Here is a 19893-nt window from a genome sequence, read left to right as displayed (position 1 = left end):
ATTGTTTTGTCTTGTTTAGGTTTTTTGTTTTTGTCCCCAGGTCACTCATTTTACAATAAGGCAAGCAACAGCATTTTCTTAGCATAAAAATATGCACCCCTATTTCCTTTTAAATAATATAAGAATTGGCTGTCAATGTACAAAAGCAATGTAAAAGCAATTTCCCTCTGTCAATTAGATTCCTTCAGTGTACATACAAACACAATAAAGAAGTGTCTCTGCTCCATACTTCCAACAAATAACCATTTTGAAGGTGTGAAATGGAGACTGGAGGGAAGTGATACCATGCACAGATTATATATTTCGTTCCTGCCCTCTTTTCCCAACAACGGAATCACAGCACGGTTTTGCTTTAACAGTTTGCCTGCTCTCATTTTGACTACCTCTAAGGAGCTATGTTCTACATTAGAACAATGTGACCAAAACAACCACCTAGAGAATAAGACTTTCTTTTAACTCTCAGAGCCCAATAAAAAGAAATAAGGAATAATTACTGATGCAAAAATCTGACTCATAACATAAAAGCATCCAACTAGTACATAAAAGTCAGTAAAGCCTTTTACTCCAACAGGACACATAGGCTGACACATCTCTGTGTTCTGCAGCAGAAAACAGGGTCTACTGCCAAGAAAAATTGACTATACCTTCCTTAATCTTGGAAAGTATTTGACTTCTAAAAGATTGGTTTAGTGTACAAATCAGTTAACTCACTGTTTTCAATGTATTGTTCCTACTATCAATGACACAATTATCTCATCACCTCTCCTGTCTTTTGCAAATCTTCCTGATGATGCTCATTAATCTACTTGTGACAGCTATCATTTTAAGTGTGAAAGGGCAGGAGTTGTCCTGGTTTTTGGAAACAGACATAGAAAAGATAATTAATTACCTGTACAAATGAACAATTCAGTACAAGTTTGTTCCAAGCTTAATATCTTCTATTATAAGGAAACAAAACCTGAACCCTCAAGTACACACATAATATACAGACCCACAGAAAAGGTGTCCGGGTATTTGAAATTTAGCTCAGAGAAAACAGGCTTTGATGTCAGAACTGGATGCTGGCTGAAAAGTTAGAGATTCCTGGGACAAAGTCTTTGTCTTTATGCTATGTTAAATGAAACATAAACTTTCTAGACCACTTATAAGAGTCAGGAGCAACATAGGTAGGAATGTATTTACACCTGCCAAGAAGATGAAAAACTTTGCTTCATGTTCAATAATAAGAGAGGTTTCATTAAGGATTCAACCAGGATCAGATACAAGCCATGGATCCTCAGAGGAAGACTACAGAATAGAGTCAGAACAAAAAGGCCAAGCCCAGGTAAGCACCAACAAGGCTAAATGAGTGGCAGAGGTGGCTGCCTGGGTCAAGTCAGATAGACTCGACACAGAGGACAATGAAGGCTGTTGTGATGAAACTCAGTCCCAGGTAGATTTGGATATCTGATTTAGTAAGACCAGATAGTAGGAAGAATGGAAGGGAAAAGGGAAATCAGAGAGTCAGGACATCTAATCTGGCAGCAGAAGCTAGAAGCAGACACTAAGTGTGGTTGGCACACAGGTAACTGAGATTATAAATAAAGTATCTAGGACTCCTTCAGGGACTAGTATAGGTTAGTGTGGAGTTCAGGGCAAATTAGTAATGCAGAAGGCAGATCAGAGTATGTATCTCCAAGGTAGTCACTCACTTCCTGTATAAACTTAGGGCAAATTACTAAAACGTATACCTCTGTTAAATGAAGAACATTAATCCATGCTTCTAAAGTTGTCTGAAGACTAAAGGAAGCAATGATTATAAAGAATTTAGCATGATCTCTTATACGTGATAATCATTCGTGCTAATGCCAGCTGTAGGACCTGCTATTTATTCTATGTACTTTTAGGAATTTAGGTTTAATTATCTGTAAATGAAACTTGGGGAGCAATGCAAGAGCCTGAATTTCAGGACCTTGGGAGATTCAGTCCTTACTAGAAGGAAAAAGGGATTGAGGAGTTTGAAGTGGCATGTCTATAATAACTGCCTCAGCACACATCCACTAAGTAACCGTGGGCATTTAGGCTAACAGCCACATATAGGTTCAGGAGGGTCATCAGAACAGATCCTCCCTTGAGGAGCTGGAGTAGTTAAACCTTTTCAACTTCACCATGGTTCACTGCAAAGATTTTTTTATCACAATGTTTTTCAATTTTTCAATAAGCTTTGTGTCTTTTTTATGAGACTTTTATTTTATTTTATTTGTAGCATGATGATTTTCAGGCACAGGTATATCTCATGATAAGAGAATTGACTTTAAAAAATCCCTAGATAATAGGATTTACAGTTTTTATAATTTCTCACTTCATAAATATTTACTTCTAAAACCAAAAATAAAAGAAAGTACAGCAGACAGTAGACAGGAACCAAACAGAATAACTGGTTAACAGAGAGAAGAAATATCCTTTTTTCTTGGACCCCTCTCCCCCTCTATCAGAGCAGCTTCCTTTCTACTGTATACATTGGATGATACAAAGATATTTTCTGAACACTCAAGATCTGTTAATGCTCTTCATTTTACAGAGTAAATCAGAACTGTGAACAGTAAAATACAGCTCACATACTGGAAGTCTTCTATTTAATCAATCTGAGTGGTCCTGGTGCCTACCCAGAGGAGGCAAGGGGAATGGTGTGTGCGGTAAGATTGTGCTGTGGTGAAGCAAGAAGGACTGATTGGCCTGGATTTGTTCTGTCAGTATTTGAGCAAACATTCTGCTTTTCTCATTAAATAACAATGCAAATACTTTCCTAAGAAGAGGTACCCTCATTTAATTATTGAAGACAGGATTATTAAGAAAACTGCAAAAGAAAGAAATGTCATAATTGCAGTGATCATAGAGCCTGGAGCAGTTTGTGTGTGTGTGTACATTTGCATCATTTGTAGCACATGATACAGAGAGCCACTTCCATGCACTATGCACTGTGACTGCTACTGGAATTAGGGAATCTTAGGTATCATAGTGGTTAGGAGATGGGTAAAGCCTCAATTCAGATGCAATCATTCCATGTTTAATACGCTATGAAGATCTGTTTATCAATTTGCTCCCACTCACATGCAGAAAAAGTCAAGAATAATTAGGATGTGCCCATGTTGTACAAGAGAGTTTCTCACCAATATTTAATGTACACACTACAGCACAAAACCAAATAAATCTGAGCAGTGAAGGAGAAAGTGATTCTTATACACTTAGTGATTATAATCATCGAAAAATTGCTATCATTCTGTTATGCTCAAAATGGTTTCCCATGTTAGTTGTACAGTATATTTTGCATGTCAGCCATGAAAGTGAGATTAGTAGTGTGTACATTGTGAGAGACTAATAATCTAGAGCTCTTTAACCATCAACAAAAATGTCTGATGTCTCATGTGCCCCATGAGACTTGGTGCTCTCCTGTTTATTTTCTGCTCAGGCAAGAAGATGACACACCAAGAGAGCTGCAATCATGCACCTTCTTTCAAAGGAGTCTCTATGCTGGGTTACTGTCTGCTGCAGAAAATGCTAATGTCTGCTTCAGTCTGATTACTTGTACTCAGAGAATCAAGAAGAGGAATGAAAGGGAAAAGCCATAGGATAATTGCTTTTATTTCAACTCATTGCAGAGAGGAAATGCAGGGCAGATAATTTAATGCATATGCATCAAAAAGGGATCATTTGCTTCTGATAAAGTACGGATGGGGAGAAATAAGGCAGGAACAGGTCCCCGCTCTGTCTGAAAACCTAACTAGAGTATGAGAGAATTCCAATGCAAATGAGGCAAATTCATCTTTAATACAGGAATTCATCTTTTAAATATCTGAAATACCACAGCTTTTGTAGGACGAAACAGGACCATAGAGACCACCTTTCTTTTATTCTCACCATAAATCACATTTTCTGGCTCCTTACAGCAAGCAGTCTGAAAGTCGGATTCAGCAGTAAAGGCCAAGTGTTTAAGCTGCCCAGTATGTATTCCACATGATTTAGATACTAATGCAATGAAAGATACCTTTTCTTGATTCAAATAAAAACACAACATTAGAAACAAAAAAGGAAAGTGTGGGGATTGTTTCCAAAATCTATTGGCTTGTCCATGTAATTTTGAGTCTACATTGAACTCATAACTATTTTGAAGGTTTGGTGGCTTAGCAAGGAACTTACCCTCATTTCAATGCAACTTCAGGAGGAAGTCCAAATAGAGGAGGACCCTGACTATATTAGCATTACAACTACTTTTGCAAGAAGCATTAAAACAGTATAAATCAAGGTACTGTATTTATGTTAACACCTCTGTGGGAAAAGGGAATGATAAAATTACCATTTTGAGAAAGGCACTTTAAACAGAAGAAGCCGGGCAATCTTTTCTTCTTAGTAAGAGCAGATTAGAGAAACGGTATCAAAGAGAACAATTCTGAAAGCAGTCAACTCTCAACTGAATTAGAGATTGAAAATAATATTGGAAGTTGTTTTGGTGCTGTTTTTAGTTTATGACTTGAACAACATACAGCTCTGGCAGTGAACTTCCAGTAATAACCACAGCAATTTCAAAAAAGTGCTAGGAAACCATAGTACAACCAACATCTGGTGAGTTCTGTTCAGTCACCAGAAATATCCGAAGTTCAAATTCAGTTTTTGCGGCTCTTTGAAAAATAGTGCACACTAATTTGAAATTATTCTCTTAGAGAGCATTAATTTGCTCAAATAATTTTAATTTTATTTTACAATTATTGATTTATAGCCTACTACCATGTTAAATGATTTTTCATGTCTTTTCACCTATAGCAATAAAAGAGAATAAAGCCTAAAAATCTGGGTCTTCTCTTGGCTTTGCCTTTAACTAGCTGTGTGATCAGAAAAAAAAAAGAAAAAGTGGATTGCATTTGTAAAGTCTCATCTAGTTCTGAACTTTCCAAAACTATTTACAATATTTCCATCAAAACTGTTGGTGTTTCAGTGATGATCCTCTGTCACTGGATTTAATGCTGTATCTTAGAGAGTGCAAATGCCAAGATCTATGAAAAAGGGAAACTACTCAGCTGTATGATGTATCTTGCATTTTCACATGTATTGTATTAATTAATCCTAAAAACAAGCTTCTAGGATAGTTAGGCCTGTAAACATTGTGATTAGGCAAATAGGAAAGATTAACAAACCCAACCCTGTCTTCCCTGCTGGGTTGAATTCTTAGGCAGGAGCCACAGATTGCTCCTATCAGTTGAGCTCCAATCCCTCTGGCCCTCTGGAAGTAAACAAAACAGACAAACCAAAGTATTCTGTACTGGCTGAGCAAGGCACAATGCTCCAACTGATCCTGTATGACCTGGTCCACTGTTCCTCTCCCTAGAACCCTCATTCATTTTCCAACACTGCTGTTCTCTCTCTTCTTACCAGAGATCAGGCTGCAGCTCCATAGATTACATCTTCATCTTCCTCTGTGGCACAGCTCACAGCTCACAATTCCCACCAAGTACATCTGTGTTCATGAATCTGAATCCAAGTCACAACCAGTTTCCTGGGTCCACACAAAATCTTGAGGTTATTCCTCAGTCAGTGGAGGCTGAGGGGCCTTTGGGGTTTGGAAGGTAAAGGATCTTCTGCTTTATCTTGCTAAAAGGTTTAGCCCTCCATTTTCTAAATCCATTTTACAAAGTACATGTCATATTTATATGCAATGGAATTTTATTCAGTTGTAAAGGAGAATGAAATTTTGTTGTTTGCAGGTAAATGGATGGAACTGGAGAACATCATCTTAAATGAAGTTACCCAGGTTCAGAAATCCAAAGGCCACGTTTTCTCTCATATGTGGACTAGAGACCCAATACAAATACAAGCAATACTATGAAAAACAAGCCACACTAAAAAGAGTTCACATACAAGAAGGGGAGGGAAAAAGAAGGAAGTTAAGAAAATGAATATGGTTCATGTACTTTCTATGTAAGAATGAATATAGAATTTTTAAACCTATTGAAATCACCATAAGAAGGGGATTGAAGTAGAAAGGAGAAAAATAGAGGGCATGAACCAATTTGGATTATAATACACATACACAGGGAAATGTCACAATAAAACATCCAGTATAGCTTTCTTATACAACAAAAATGTCCTTTTTTCAAAAATGGAGAATAGGAAAGGTAAAACAGGTCCTGTCTGGGGAGTTGGTACCAGTGGGCAGAGGAGGATATAAAGAAAGGATATAGGAAGCTGAATATGGTGTAAATATTATGTACTGATATATGAAACTGGAAAAATGAGACCTGCAGAAACTATTCCAGGAATGGGGGGAGAGGGATAAGGGAGAAGGATGGAGGGGGTAAATTCAACTATGATACATTGTAAGAACTTTTGTAAATATCACAATGCACCCCCAGTATAACAATAATATGATAATAAAAAAGTACACATTTTCTAATGCCTTTATTTACCTGACTTAGAGTTCAGTTTACACTCAGACTATTTCCACAAAATACCACCAAGGCCAAATTTAAAAAGGATTAAACAGAGAGCTAATAAACAAATAGTCCTTGAGAGTTAAGAATAAGCTAGAAGAAATAAATATAAGGATTGGAAGCTACAGTTAAGAGAATCTTACAGAAAAATAAATAATGAACTGATTGAATGGGAGGGTGATAAGACAAAATCTGAGTCCAAATTATGAGATCTGCTGTGGAAAACAATAACAAAAGCAAAATCCATGAAATTTTTCAAAATTAAGGGAGGAGAGTTTCAAAATTGAAAACAAGCCAATAAATGTTCAAAACAGTGGATAAAATAAGCCCATATCAAGATATATCCCAGTGAAATTTCAGAGAAAGAGAAGATCATTATAGTCTTCCAGAATAAAAAACAAACAAAAAATTCAGGAAAGGACTGGAGTGTGGCTCAAGTGGTGGATCACTTGCCTAGCAAATGTAGGTTCCTAGGTTCAATTCACAGCAAAAGAAAGCAAAAACCCAGAAACATGAATGAAGGAAGGATAAATTTAAATTATCACATGGTCTTTTAACTTCTCAGCATTGGCATTCAAGGCTACAGGAGAGTGAAACAGTAAGTTAAAATATTATAACAAGATAAATTCCACACTATAATTCTATATCCAAAATATATATTAGCCAAGTGAACAAACATAATGCTTTTTAAATTTTATAAATGACTGTTCTTTAGAAATTTAAAAGCTGTGTAATCTTTCTGAAGAAGTTATTGGAAGACGTAGGTCAAAATAAACAAGAAAAAAGTCCAAAGAGAGAGAATCTTGTGATGCAGAATATAAGAATTCTCCCATAAGAAACCTTCACACAAAATCCCTAAGTGAATAAAATCCCTAAGTGAATGAAGTAGTCACAGAATGCCAACTCCTTTTTCTCCTATCCAAAGTCTCTGGGCCATCTGTCTGTGAGGAGAGAAATGGATAGAATAAATATCTGTTGAATTTAGCTACATTGACATAACATTTAGAAATCTATGTAAAGATGTAACAATTTAGGATGGAGAAATTTTAAGTTCATAGACATTAAACTAATTTTTAGATCGGTATAATTATTTACTCCATGGAAAATAGAATATGTGCAAAAATCCTGTCCATTACTTGACTAAACTACACATAACATAGATCTATGGAAACAGACATAAAATGCTCATCTAACCAAAATTGTGATGCAATAGGGTTGGAGGAATAAGATGTGGGAAATGTGTAATGGTTGTGCTGTATCATCTTCCACAACAGGAAATCAATATACGATGCTTAAAACTGAAAAAGCTAAGAGTAGAATTAAAGAAGTGAAGCTAACAGGATTTTAAATAATTGAAAAATATCAGTTATTTCTAAAAGGAAGGAAAGGAGGGTGGCAAGCAAGGAGAGTGGGTTTAGATATACTAATGTAACTCTTTTTTAAAATTCAATAGTAAATAAATAATGATCATTTCTTTTGATGTAATGGCAAATAATACCATAAAATTACTCTAAGGACACATACACACATAGTTATCTAAAGGGCATTTTTTTCCTGTGTCACATTTACAGGAGACTCAGTGCTTATGACAGTTGGATTAACTAACTACTTCCACTCAGACTGACAGTCCACGATTTGGAGTAGTGACTTAATCATTTAGGAATCCATTGTCCATAAACCAATATATAACATATATATAATTAGTTGATGTTTTAAGCCTCCTCTGAAACACAAATTTTGTCATTTAATAACATTGATTTTGTGAATCCAGTGTTTTAATTTTGTCAAAGGATTTGTTTTATTGTTTACATTAAAATTACTCATACATTTTCTTTACCCCTGCTTCTCTCTTGTCCCCTTTAAATAAGTCACAGAAACACTCTATTAAGAAGTAATATGGTACAGTTGTTAAGAAGTTTGATTCTAAAAGTCAATGTTATTTAGGTTCAGATCTCAGGTCCACCACCTACTATTTTTATGATCTTGGCTAAGATACTTAACTCTTCTCTGTGATACTATTTCCAACTTCTTCAATTGAGATTAATAATAGTCATTCTACAAAGTGCTGTGAGAATGGAATAATTTGATATATTTAAATTCTTAGAACAATGTCCAAAGTACAGCTGAGTCATGCTGATATTATCTTTATTGTTATTGACATCAATGAATAAGAATTTGGTCACTTATGCCTGAAACCAAAGAGAAGAGCAGGTTTTATCAGAATGTGCAAACTACAGGAAGACATTAAAATGGTGTGTTCTCTTTACTAATAATTCCTTTTACTGTGGAAGAAGCATATTGCTGATGTGGGAAAGCACGGGTTTTTTTGTGGTATTAAAATCCTGGCAGATGTTTGGCTTTTGGTTAATTCATATTCTAAAATCACAAGAAGAGTTCATATCTCCACTGGATGCTTAGTAAACATGAGTTATAATGATAACATGATGATCCATTACTCCATGGCCTTAAAATATTTGAAATTGCTTTTCTGTTTGCTGCTGCTTAGTTTTCAGGATTTAATTAGAGCTTAAAATGTGAACCTTGCAAAAAAAATATTTACAAAGGAAACATATGAGAATGCACGGGAGAATTGATCATGTTTAAAATCAGCAGGCCAGATCGCATAATTTAGAGGGCACTAATGAAAGTAAATATACTGACAGTATCACTTATGCATCCCTGTGAAAATTGTAATAGCCTCCTAAATGTCATATCTACTTCTAATCTCTCTTACTGCACCTGCCCACAGAATCCTTTTAGATATACTTATAACCAAGATAGTACCCTATTCAAATATGCTACATGTCTCCCCACTGACTTTACAAAATGGATTTCACCTGCTTGGCATAATATCCAAGGAACAGTTCAATCTGACCCAAACTTTCTTTGAGCACAGAATGAGGGTTGACTTGACTTTGTACAATACAACCAAAACAGAACATTTGACTCCTTTAAATATGACCTGTACTGGCCATGTCAATGTCTGTAATTATGTTTTATACCTCCATTTCTCTTCACCTGTCTATATGAGAACCCATCTTTGTCTTTCCAAATTATGGCAACATTTATTTTCTAAATCAAAGATCACCTCTTTATGAAGTTAGGCATATTTACCCCAAACACATATTTTTTTTTTCTTTTCAGTGCTTTTATAACATTTTGGAGCCATACTTTAATTATTCTCATTATCTCTCATGTATTATCTTTGCTTATCTATTATTAGATGGTACATTCATGTAGGACAGACTGTTAACATGTAATTATTATATTTTTAAAACTCATCCATTGAATTTGCTAAAGTACTGGTGCATAAGTAATATTTAATATCTACCAAACTAATTTGATATTGGCCATTGACATACTTGCTCAAATTTTTCCTCCTACAACTAGTCCTTGAGATTAATCTCTAAGTTATAACCTGTGTTTTATTATGTAAGTAGAAATGATCTTCTGATACTAAGTGCTTAGAAATCTAACAGTGATCAAATCTACGTTAGAAGACATTGATTTCACCTTAGTTGATCCCCAAAATTATTATCAGGAGGCTATTTTATATTTAGGTTACTAAACTAACACAAATGATTTTGTTTTGAAGTTCAAATTGAAAATGTAAATCAGATATTTTGCTATTGGTTTTCAATTCCTGTTGTAACAAATTATAACACATTTTTATCTTACAGCTCTGGAAGTCAGAAATCCAAAATAGGTTTCCCAGGGCTAAAACCAAAATGTCTACAGAGCTGCATTCTTTCTTAAGGTTCCGGCACGGAATCCATATCATTATCTTTTCTGACTTTTAGAGGTTTAGAATGCCTGCCTTCTTTGGCTCATGTTCTCATTTCTCCATTTTTAAAATTAGCAGCAATATTATTCCAGGTTTATCAACATATGATAAATAAACCATATATATTTATAATATGCAACATGATGATTTTTTAATTTATGATTGTTATTATTGTGCTAGGTGGGGGTATATTGTGGCATTTCAAAAAGTCTGTACAACATAGCAAATATATCATACTACATTGTTAATATTTGTAGTCACAATTCTGTACTTTACAATGCTTATTCATCTTATAACCCAAAGTTTATATTCTTTGACCAATATCTCACCTTTCCTCAACACACCACCCCTCGTAACAACTGCTGCACTATTACTATATATTTGCACTTTTGAGATTCTAAAAATGAGATCACAGTGTTTTACTGTGTCTGACTAATTGAAGTTAATATAATGATATATATTTACATATATACATACATGTTCATATACAACACATTTTAATCCAGTCATTCACTGATGGACAGTTAGGTTCTCTCCATAATTTTGCTACTGTGAAAAATGCTACAATGGACATGAGAATGCAGACACCTTGTTGAAATACTGATTTTATTTCCTTTGAATACACTTCCTGAAGTGGGATTACTGAATCATATGATATTTCAAGTTTTAGTTTTTGGGATTTTTTAACACACTAGAGAGACAGAAATATGAATGTGCAAAACCAACAAAGTTGGGTTGAATCCTTCCTATCTTACTATTTCTATTGTTTTCTCTTTTCTACCTTTGTTTTCTACTAATTACTAATTATGATTACATTAGATCCACCTAAATAATCCAATATAAAGTCCCCATCTCAAGGACACCATCTTAACAATCATAATGTAACTACATCTTCAGTCCTTTTTGTCATATAACTTAACATGTACCCAGGTTCTAGAATTTAGGATAAAGAACTCTTTGACAAGATATTTTTCTGTTTGATATAGTTAGTGTCAAGGTTTATTAATAATTGAAATATTATAAGTAATTAAGAGGTATGGGTGAAACAGAGAAGTGGGTCTTCTGTATGACTCCATGAGTTCTTCCTGTTTGAAATATGTTTTCTCTAGTTCATTCGGAGTAACAAGTGGCCTCCAACTAAGTTATACCTATTATTTTCTCTGCAAGCAAAGAACATTTAGGTTATTAATCATCTCCATTTTATGGTTATTAAATCAAATAATCAAATGATTGACATCAGGTTCTACTGGAAAACTAACTTCATAAATTCTTATGTTCTATTTGTTATTATAAGTAAAACAAGGATACTTTGAAAACAGCATTTTCCTGATAACTACTTTCTTCCAAGCCATTATTATTAGTCCATTTATGAGGAGGCTTATAATTATCAGCATGCTCACAAGTAAAGTAGACCAGATTATGTGGTATTCTTTCCTCAGGAACATCACGTGGTAATAGGAGAGAAATGTATCACAAACCAGCTGTTTTAACTACTTTTTCTTCAGCCACTATGTTGGGTGCTGATGTTAGAAAGAGTATAATCAAACAAAAAAACAGCAAATCATATATTTGAACAGCTCCCATTATTAGTGGAAGTATATAGAGTTAATGTGCTCTTTATGCTAAATAAATTGGATTCAATTGCAAAATAATTGGGAACCATTGAAAGATTATTTACTCAAATAGGACTGGGAACTAAGTCTTATGGAGACGGGGAGAAAATACTAATAAATCCATTACCATACCACAGAAGAAAGATCACGAGTGTCCAAAAGAAAGTAGAGAGCATGGAAAGTTCAAAAAGGAAGAAATAAAAAAGTTATTAAGAATACACAATTTATCATACTTGTTGAAGGGTGAATATGCCAGGTAGTCTTGTTTGGGGAAAATAAAAATAACCCATACAAGAGGAAAGTACAGAAAATGAAAGAGAACATGTTATCCACAGTGATATGTCCCACAGTGGTGTATGTGCAGAGAGAAATGAAAGCACATAAGAATGACAGAAAATATGGAGAGAGCTCAAAAGGAGCTCAACCTTAGGAAGATGTCATCTAAATTGCCTCTAGAGGCACATATAAGAGCTAACCAGGACAAAAGGAAGGTAAAACAAATACAAACTCATAGAGAATCAACTCAAAAAAATTATTCAGTTCAATTCAATTAAAAAACATTCTGAAAATTAGTAGCCATATTAGGCACATATTTTATAAACTTCTCAAATGCAACTACCTTAATTAACTCTCAGGATGGAATATTTTAGATCATGGAAGATATTCTAAAATGATGCATTAATTTCTGGAGAAGATTCTTATAGAAGTTTTAAGATTTGTTTATAAAATGACTTTTGTTAACTTTTGTTTAGGCAGATGAGAGCACTTGATAAGTGTTAGATATTTCATTTATTTTTAATTATGAAATATTAGCAATGCTGGAACACTGTTATAACTTTAAAAGAGAAAAATAATTTATGTTTAAAAAGTAGTCACATCACCATAGATCAAATGGACCTCACAGACATCTACAGAGAATTCCATACTGAAACAGCACAATATATACTCTTCTCAGCAGCCCATGAAATTTTCTCCCAAATAGACCATATTTTATGGTCTTAACAAATACAACAAAATTGAAACAACCCCCTGCATATGGTCTGACCATAACCCAATAAAGCTAGAATTCAACACAAAAGAAACAGAAGAAAATACTCAAACACCTGAAGACTGAACAACATGTTGCTGCATGATCAGTGGGTCATAAAAAAGTAAGGGAAAAAATCAAAAAGTTCCTGGAATTTAATGAGAATGAAAGCACAACCTGTCATAACCTATGGTTCACAGCAAAGGCAGTCCTAAAGGCAAAGTTTATAGCCATGAATATATACATTGACAAGCTCCTGGCAAATCTGACTACAATGAGGATGGAATAGACCCAAATTAATACAATTAGAAATGAAAAAGGTGAGATAACAACAAACATCAAGGAAATCATAAGGGACTACTTTGAAAATCTACATTCAAATAAATCAGAAAATCTAGAAGAAATGGACAAATTTCTAGACATATATGGCCATTTAAAATTGAACCAACAGGATATTAATCACCTAAACAGATCTATAATACACACTGAAATTGAAGCAGCAATAAAGAGACTCCCCCACAAAAAAGTCCAGGACATGATAGATTCACCATTGAATTCTACCAGACATTTAAAGAACAACTAATAGCAACACTCCTTGAACTTTTCCACGAAATAAAAAGGGAAGTAACCTGCTAAATTCACTTTATGAAGCCAGTATTTTACTCATCCCACAAAACAGATGAGGATGCAACAACAAAAAGAAAATTACAGGCCAATCTCTTTAATGAACACACATGTAAAAATCCTTAATAAAATATTAGCAAATTGAATTCAAGAGCATATCAAATGATCATGCACCATGATCAAGTTGGTTTCACCCCAGTGACACAGGAATGGTTCAACATACACAAATCATTAAATATAATAAAGCATATTAGCAGAAGCAAAGACAAAAACCACGTGATCATCTCAACAGATGCATAAAAATCCTTTGACAAAATTCAACATCCTTTCATGATAAAAAAACTCTGATAAAACTAGGAATAGAAGGAATTACCTCAGAATAATAAAGGCTATATGTGACAAGCCTATAGCCAACCATCATACTAAATGGGGAAAAACTGAAACCATTTCCTCTAAAGTCAGGAATGAGATAAGGGTATTCATTCCCTCCACACTTATTCAACATAGTCTTGTGATTCCTAGCCATAGCAGTAAGACAGGAGAAAAAAATAAAAGGAGTACAAGTTGGAAAGGAAATAGTCAAACTTCCCAATTTGCAAATGACATGATCTTATACCTAAAAAACCCAAAAAACTCCACTGTATAAGCAGTGACTTCCTAAATAGGCTCAAATGGCACAGTTACTAAGAGGAAAGTTTGACAAATGGAACTACCTGAAATTAAAAAGTTCTACACAACAAAAGGAATGGTCTAAAAATTGAAGAGACAGCTCACAGAATAGAAGAAAATCTTAATCATCTATACATCTGACAAGGGATTAATAACCAGACTATATAGGGGGCTCAAAAAATTAAAATCCAAGAAAAAATAATCAATGACCCAATGAAGAACTGGGCAAATGAACTGAACAGAGCTTTGTCAAAGGAAGAAGTCCAAATGGCTAAAAAACATGCAAAAAAGTATTCAACATCCATGGCCATAAAGGAAATGCAAATCAAAGCCACACTAAGATTCCACCTTACTCTTCAAGAACACAAACAACAACAAATGTTGGTGAGGATGTGGGGAGAAAGGAAGTCTTATATGCTGGTGGTGGAAATGAAAGTTAGTACAAGCACTATGGAAAACAGTATGAAGGCTCCTCAAAAAACTAAAAATAGGACTGCTATTGATTCATCAATTCCACTCCTAGTGTTATTCCTGAAGAAATGTAAGTCAGGCTACAATAAAGGCACCTGCCTTGGAAATGTTACAAAGAAACTCCCTGTGTAGCTATCTTAAATGAACAAAAATGTCATTTTATTTTTCTTTTACAAAATCAGAGAACAGGAGGGTAGAACAGGTCCTGCCTGGTGAGTTGGTACCAGTGGGAAGAGGGATGAGGTAGGGAAAGGTAGGAGGTGAATATTGTGCAAATACTGTGTACACATGTATGTAAGTGGGAAAATGAGACCTGTTGAAATTATTCCAGGTATGGGGGAAGGAAAGGATAAGGAGAATGATGGAGGAGGTGATTTCAAATATGCTATATCTGATATATTGTAAGAGCTTTTATAAGCCTCAATGTACCCCATCCAGCATAACAATAAAAATTGAAAATAAATAAAAAGTACAAGAAATATAAAAAAAGAAAACATGAGCATGAAAATGGAAATGAAACATGTAAGAATAACCCAAGTAGACTATGTGCACAGGAATAATTCAGTACATAAAATGTGCAGTGAGATTAACAGGATGTGATTCAAAAAGAAATATATGAATGGAGCATGAATGAAAAATAATTCAAAATTATATAAAGATAGTAAACATACTAAAAATACTATCAAAGCATTAGTGACTGGTGAGACTAGAATTCCAGAATGAGGCAAGGAAAGAAGAGTAACAAATACTTGAATAAACAAAGGTCAAATTTTTCCAAAACTGATACTTATTATACACTCAAACATTCAGGAATGCCAGTGAGCCCCAAATAGAATAAATACAGACAACTTTAAAGCACATCATAAACAAATTGATAAAACAGAGATAAAAACATGAATAGCCATATTACATAAAAGGAGAAATAATTATAACAATTTTTTAGTCAGAAATACTTTCAACTCTCCTGCAATTACAAAGTATTTTAAAAATAGTACTTCAGGAGGGAAAAAGAAATGTACATAATGGAAGTTTAGATTCATAATAAATAATGAACAATGTTAAAAATAGTTATATATGAATAAATATAAAAGTCAGGTTTTCTCAGAAAAATAATTGGCTGTTTTAAAGCAAAGATGAAGAAGAATTTGTAATGTATATAATATTAAAATGTATGACAATATTTCAAGGGTAAGAAAGAAAGATGAATTGTGACTTTCTTACACTATACATGAAGTGATACAGTATTATTTGAATGTAGAATGTAATAGCTTAAAGATAAAGACATACATACACACATTTAACATTATAATAGTCACTAGTAAAAAACACAAAACAAACAGGTATAGAAAATAATCCGCAATTGGAGATAAATTAAAATAACAACAAAAAATTAGCTGCTATAAAAGAAAGATAAAAGGAAAAAAAGAAAAAGGCAACAAATAACTCACATGGGTCTCTTAGTCCATTAGTGCTACTATAACAAAATAAGATTGGACAATTTAAAAAGAACAGAAATTTTTTGTTAAAGTTCTGGAAGCTGAGAAGTTCCAGACCAGGATGCCAGCAGATTTAGTGTCTTCTGAGGGCTTCTCTCTACTTCCAAGATGGTGCCTTCTCATTACATCCTTACATGGAAAAGGAGGTAAAAATATGAATGTTGAGCAAGAGTATAGAGGGAAAAGAATAAATTAAGGATTGGAATTTAAAGTAAATTTAAATTTGAAATCAAAGATAAGGGAACATTTGGGAAATCACAACTGTGAAATTATGTTGAAGATTGGAAACTGCTTTTAGATGATAAAAATTAAAACATGGTGTACCAAAACCTAAGAGGTAAAGCAGGGCTTAGGTGCTAATACAGGTGAAAAGAAGAAATATCTCAGTTCAAACTCCTGATATCATATGTTAAAGAACGAGATAAAGCAAACCAAGTAAAACCCTAAGCAAGCAGAAGAAAAGATAAAAAAAGAGTAGGGAGAATAAGTGACACATATAATGCACAAAATGTTAGGGAAAATCAACCAAACCAAATGTTGATTCTTTCAAAGATCAGCCAAGTTGACAAAAGTTTAACTAGACTAGGAAGAAGAATTAAATTGTTAAACTCAGGATTCAATGAGGGGGACATCAATATTGACATTAAAGAAATGAATGAACTAGAAGAGAATACTGTAAGGAGTTTTATGCCAACGAACTACAACTTATATGACAGAACAAAATAAAGAAAAACACAAACCACCATCACTGACTCAAGAATAAGTAGAAAATCTGAATAGACTTATAACAAGTGGAGACACAGAAATACTACTAAAATAATTTTTACGTTGTACCCACAAAAAACACCCATATCCAAAAATCTTCACTGATGAGTCTACCAAACAACTACAAAAAACTTACTATGCTTTCTCCCAAATTACTTCTAAAAAAAGGAAATACTTCTGTAATGACAGCCTTACTTTGATACCAAAACTATGCATATAAATAAGAAAACAACAATCCAATATTGTTCCTGAAAACAGGTGCAAAAGCTGCAAAAGCCTCCAACAAAGCACAAACAAATCCTGAATTGATACCAGAATTCAAAAAAAATTACAAAACGTGATCAAATGGCATTTATCCTAGAAGTACAAGGTATATTTAACATCTGTAAATCAATTGTACTACATCACAGATATAGAATAAAGGATAAAAATCACATGATCATCTCCATAGACATTAAAAATCACCTCATAAAATTCAACACTCTTTCATGATTTAAAAAACACTTAAGAAACAAGATATATAAAGAATCTTTACAATCCAATAAAGAAAATTTATGGAAAAGACTTAGATAATATGCTACTTTATTGCCAAAGGTTAAATGTTTTCCCCAAGTCAAGGACAAAAATGTCTGTTCTCATCACTTCTATTAAACATTGTACCACACAATGAGAGCATCCTTAGGCAAGAAGAGGAAATAAAAGGCATTCAGAATAGTAAAGAAGGCAGATTAGAAATGAAGATATAAATTTATCTCTATTCAATAATGTCAATATTGTATATATGGAAAATCATAAGGAAATTAGTAAAAAACCTATCAGAACCACTAACCAATTTTAGCAGTGTTGAAGGTACAAGATCATTGTACAAAACACAGTTGTATTTCTTTTCACTAACAATGAATAAATCAAAAAAGGAATCAAGAAAAAAATTCCAGTTTTAAAATCACCAAAATATCCTTAAAGATATTCATAAAACTTAAGCATCAGAAAAAGGATTTCTACCCAAAAAATATAAAAAACTTTTACAACTTAATATGAAGTAAAAATGCATAATTTTTTAAACATTTTTAATAGCATATGTTAGTTTTACAGGGGACTCTCACTGTCAAATTTCCATATATGTTTACAATGTACCTTGGTTAGATCCATCAACTATCTCAATCTCCCTTACCCCCTCACCCTTACATAAAGTAATTTCAACAGGTTTCATTGCTCTGTTTTCATAGAAGTATATAAAATACATTGACCATATTCACCCTCTCCATTTACCCTCCCCCACCCACTATGACCCACCTAACAGAATCTGTTTTATTTTCCATTCTTTCATTTTTTGAGCATATTCATTTTTCAATGGGATTTCACCATTGTGAATATATTGTATTATAATCAGATTAACCTCCTCTATTACTTTCCCTTCCCCTTCTTCTCCCTGCACTCTATTCAATCAACAGCTTTCGAAGAAGACAAATGATGTTTTTAAAATGGATAATGTATTGGAATAAGCACTTCATCAAAGGAACCACGTGTTCATCACTGAGGATATATCATCAATCATTAGGAGAGTGTAGTTTAAAACCACAGGGAGAAGCCACTGCACAAGAGAAGTGCAATACCAAGTGTTATCAAGGAAGTGAGAAAACTGAAACTCATACTTTGCTGTGGGAAAGCAAGTGATGCAGATGCCATTGAACGTGATGTGTCCCTTATACAGTGGGACACACACTTACCATATAGCCAAGCCATCTTCGTCCTAGATATTTTTCCTAAGAAAACTAAAAACATACACTAACAAAAAAATTTGCCTAAATGTCCCTCATCTGCTTAGGTAAACAAATTGCAATGTGTCTATCAATGGAAAATTATTTGGTAATTCAAAAAATTACTGATACAGGCAACAACTTGAATACAGTTCAGAACATTAATGCTAAGTAAAAGTAGTCAGACACAAGTGATTCTATATTGCACAGTTCCATTTGTACGAAGTTATACAAAAGGTGAAACTATAGTGTCAGAGAATAGATCAGGGGCCACTCACCAATAGGGGGCAACAAAGTGCTGATGTATATTTAGTAATTATTGGGGTGATGAAATATTCTGTATTATAATTCAGATGAAAATCATGCAAATACACATGATGTATCTACATATATACGTGTGTATATACATATATAGAATTATCAAACTGCACACCAAGATGAGTGAATATTTTATTAAATTATATTTTGATAAAGTTATCCTGCTAAATGAAAATAATTCCATTTTCTTATAGGTATATCTTACATCTAAATGAAAGGAAAATATTAATTCAAAGCTTAAAACTAGATTTAAACTTTGGTTAAAAAAAATAATTGTAGTAATTTATTTCCACTACAGTATAATGTTCATATCTGATTAACTCATTAGGTAGTTTTGTATTTGCTTTTTCAAATTAAAATACCTTGATTACATCTTAATGAATCAAATAATATATGCATCCCATACTTGTCTCTTTAGAATTTAAATATAAGAATTTAAAAAGAAGATGAGATGAGTGTTTATTTGCATCTGAAAAGCAGTGGAAAACATTAAAAAAAATTTCTCAAATCCAGTGTGGACTCTATTAGTTTCCTGTGTGAGTATTTTAACATATTCTTACTTTTTATCTGTCTTTTATAAAGTATATTGAAACCCCCTTTATCTAGGCATTAATGTCATTAAGTATCCTTCACTTTAATTTTATAAGTACTCTCTCATCTCCAGACACACACATACGCACTCAAAAAAAAATACACAATTAAAGTCTAAATTTAACTTCAGGGGGAAATTTCATAGGTTTTATCCATTGTTTCTGAAGCTTGAATAATTACTTGAAAGCTTCAAATCATTTCAAACAAAATCATTAAAGTTTTTAAGAAAAATCTCTACTGAATATTCTGTAAGGTGAAATGTGTTTCTGTGCTAATTAGCATTCTAATGAATAACCTATGATCTCTCAAGTGAAAAA

This window comes from Castor canadensis, chromosome 10, assembly GCF_047511655.1.
Source record: "Castor canadensis chromosome 10, mCasCan1.hap1v2, whole genome shotgun sequence".
Taxonomy (NCBI): domain Eukaryota; kingdom Metazoa; phylum Chordata; class Mammalia; order Rodentia; family Castoridae; genus Castor; species Castor canadensis.
This window is presented reverse-complemented; position numbering follows the sequence as displayed.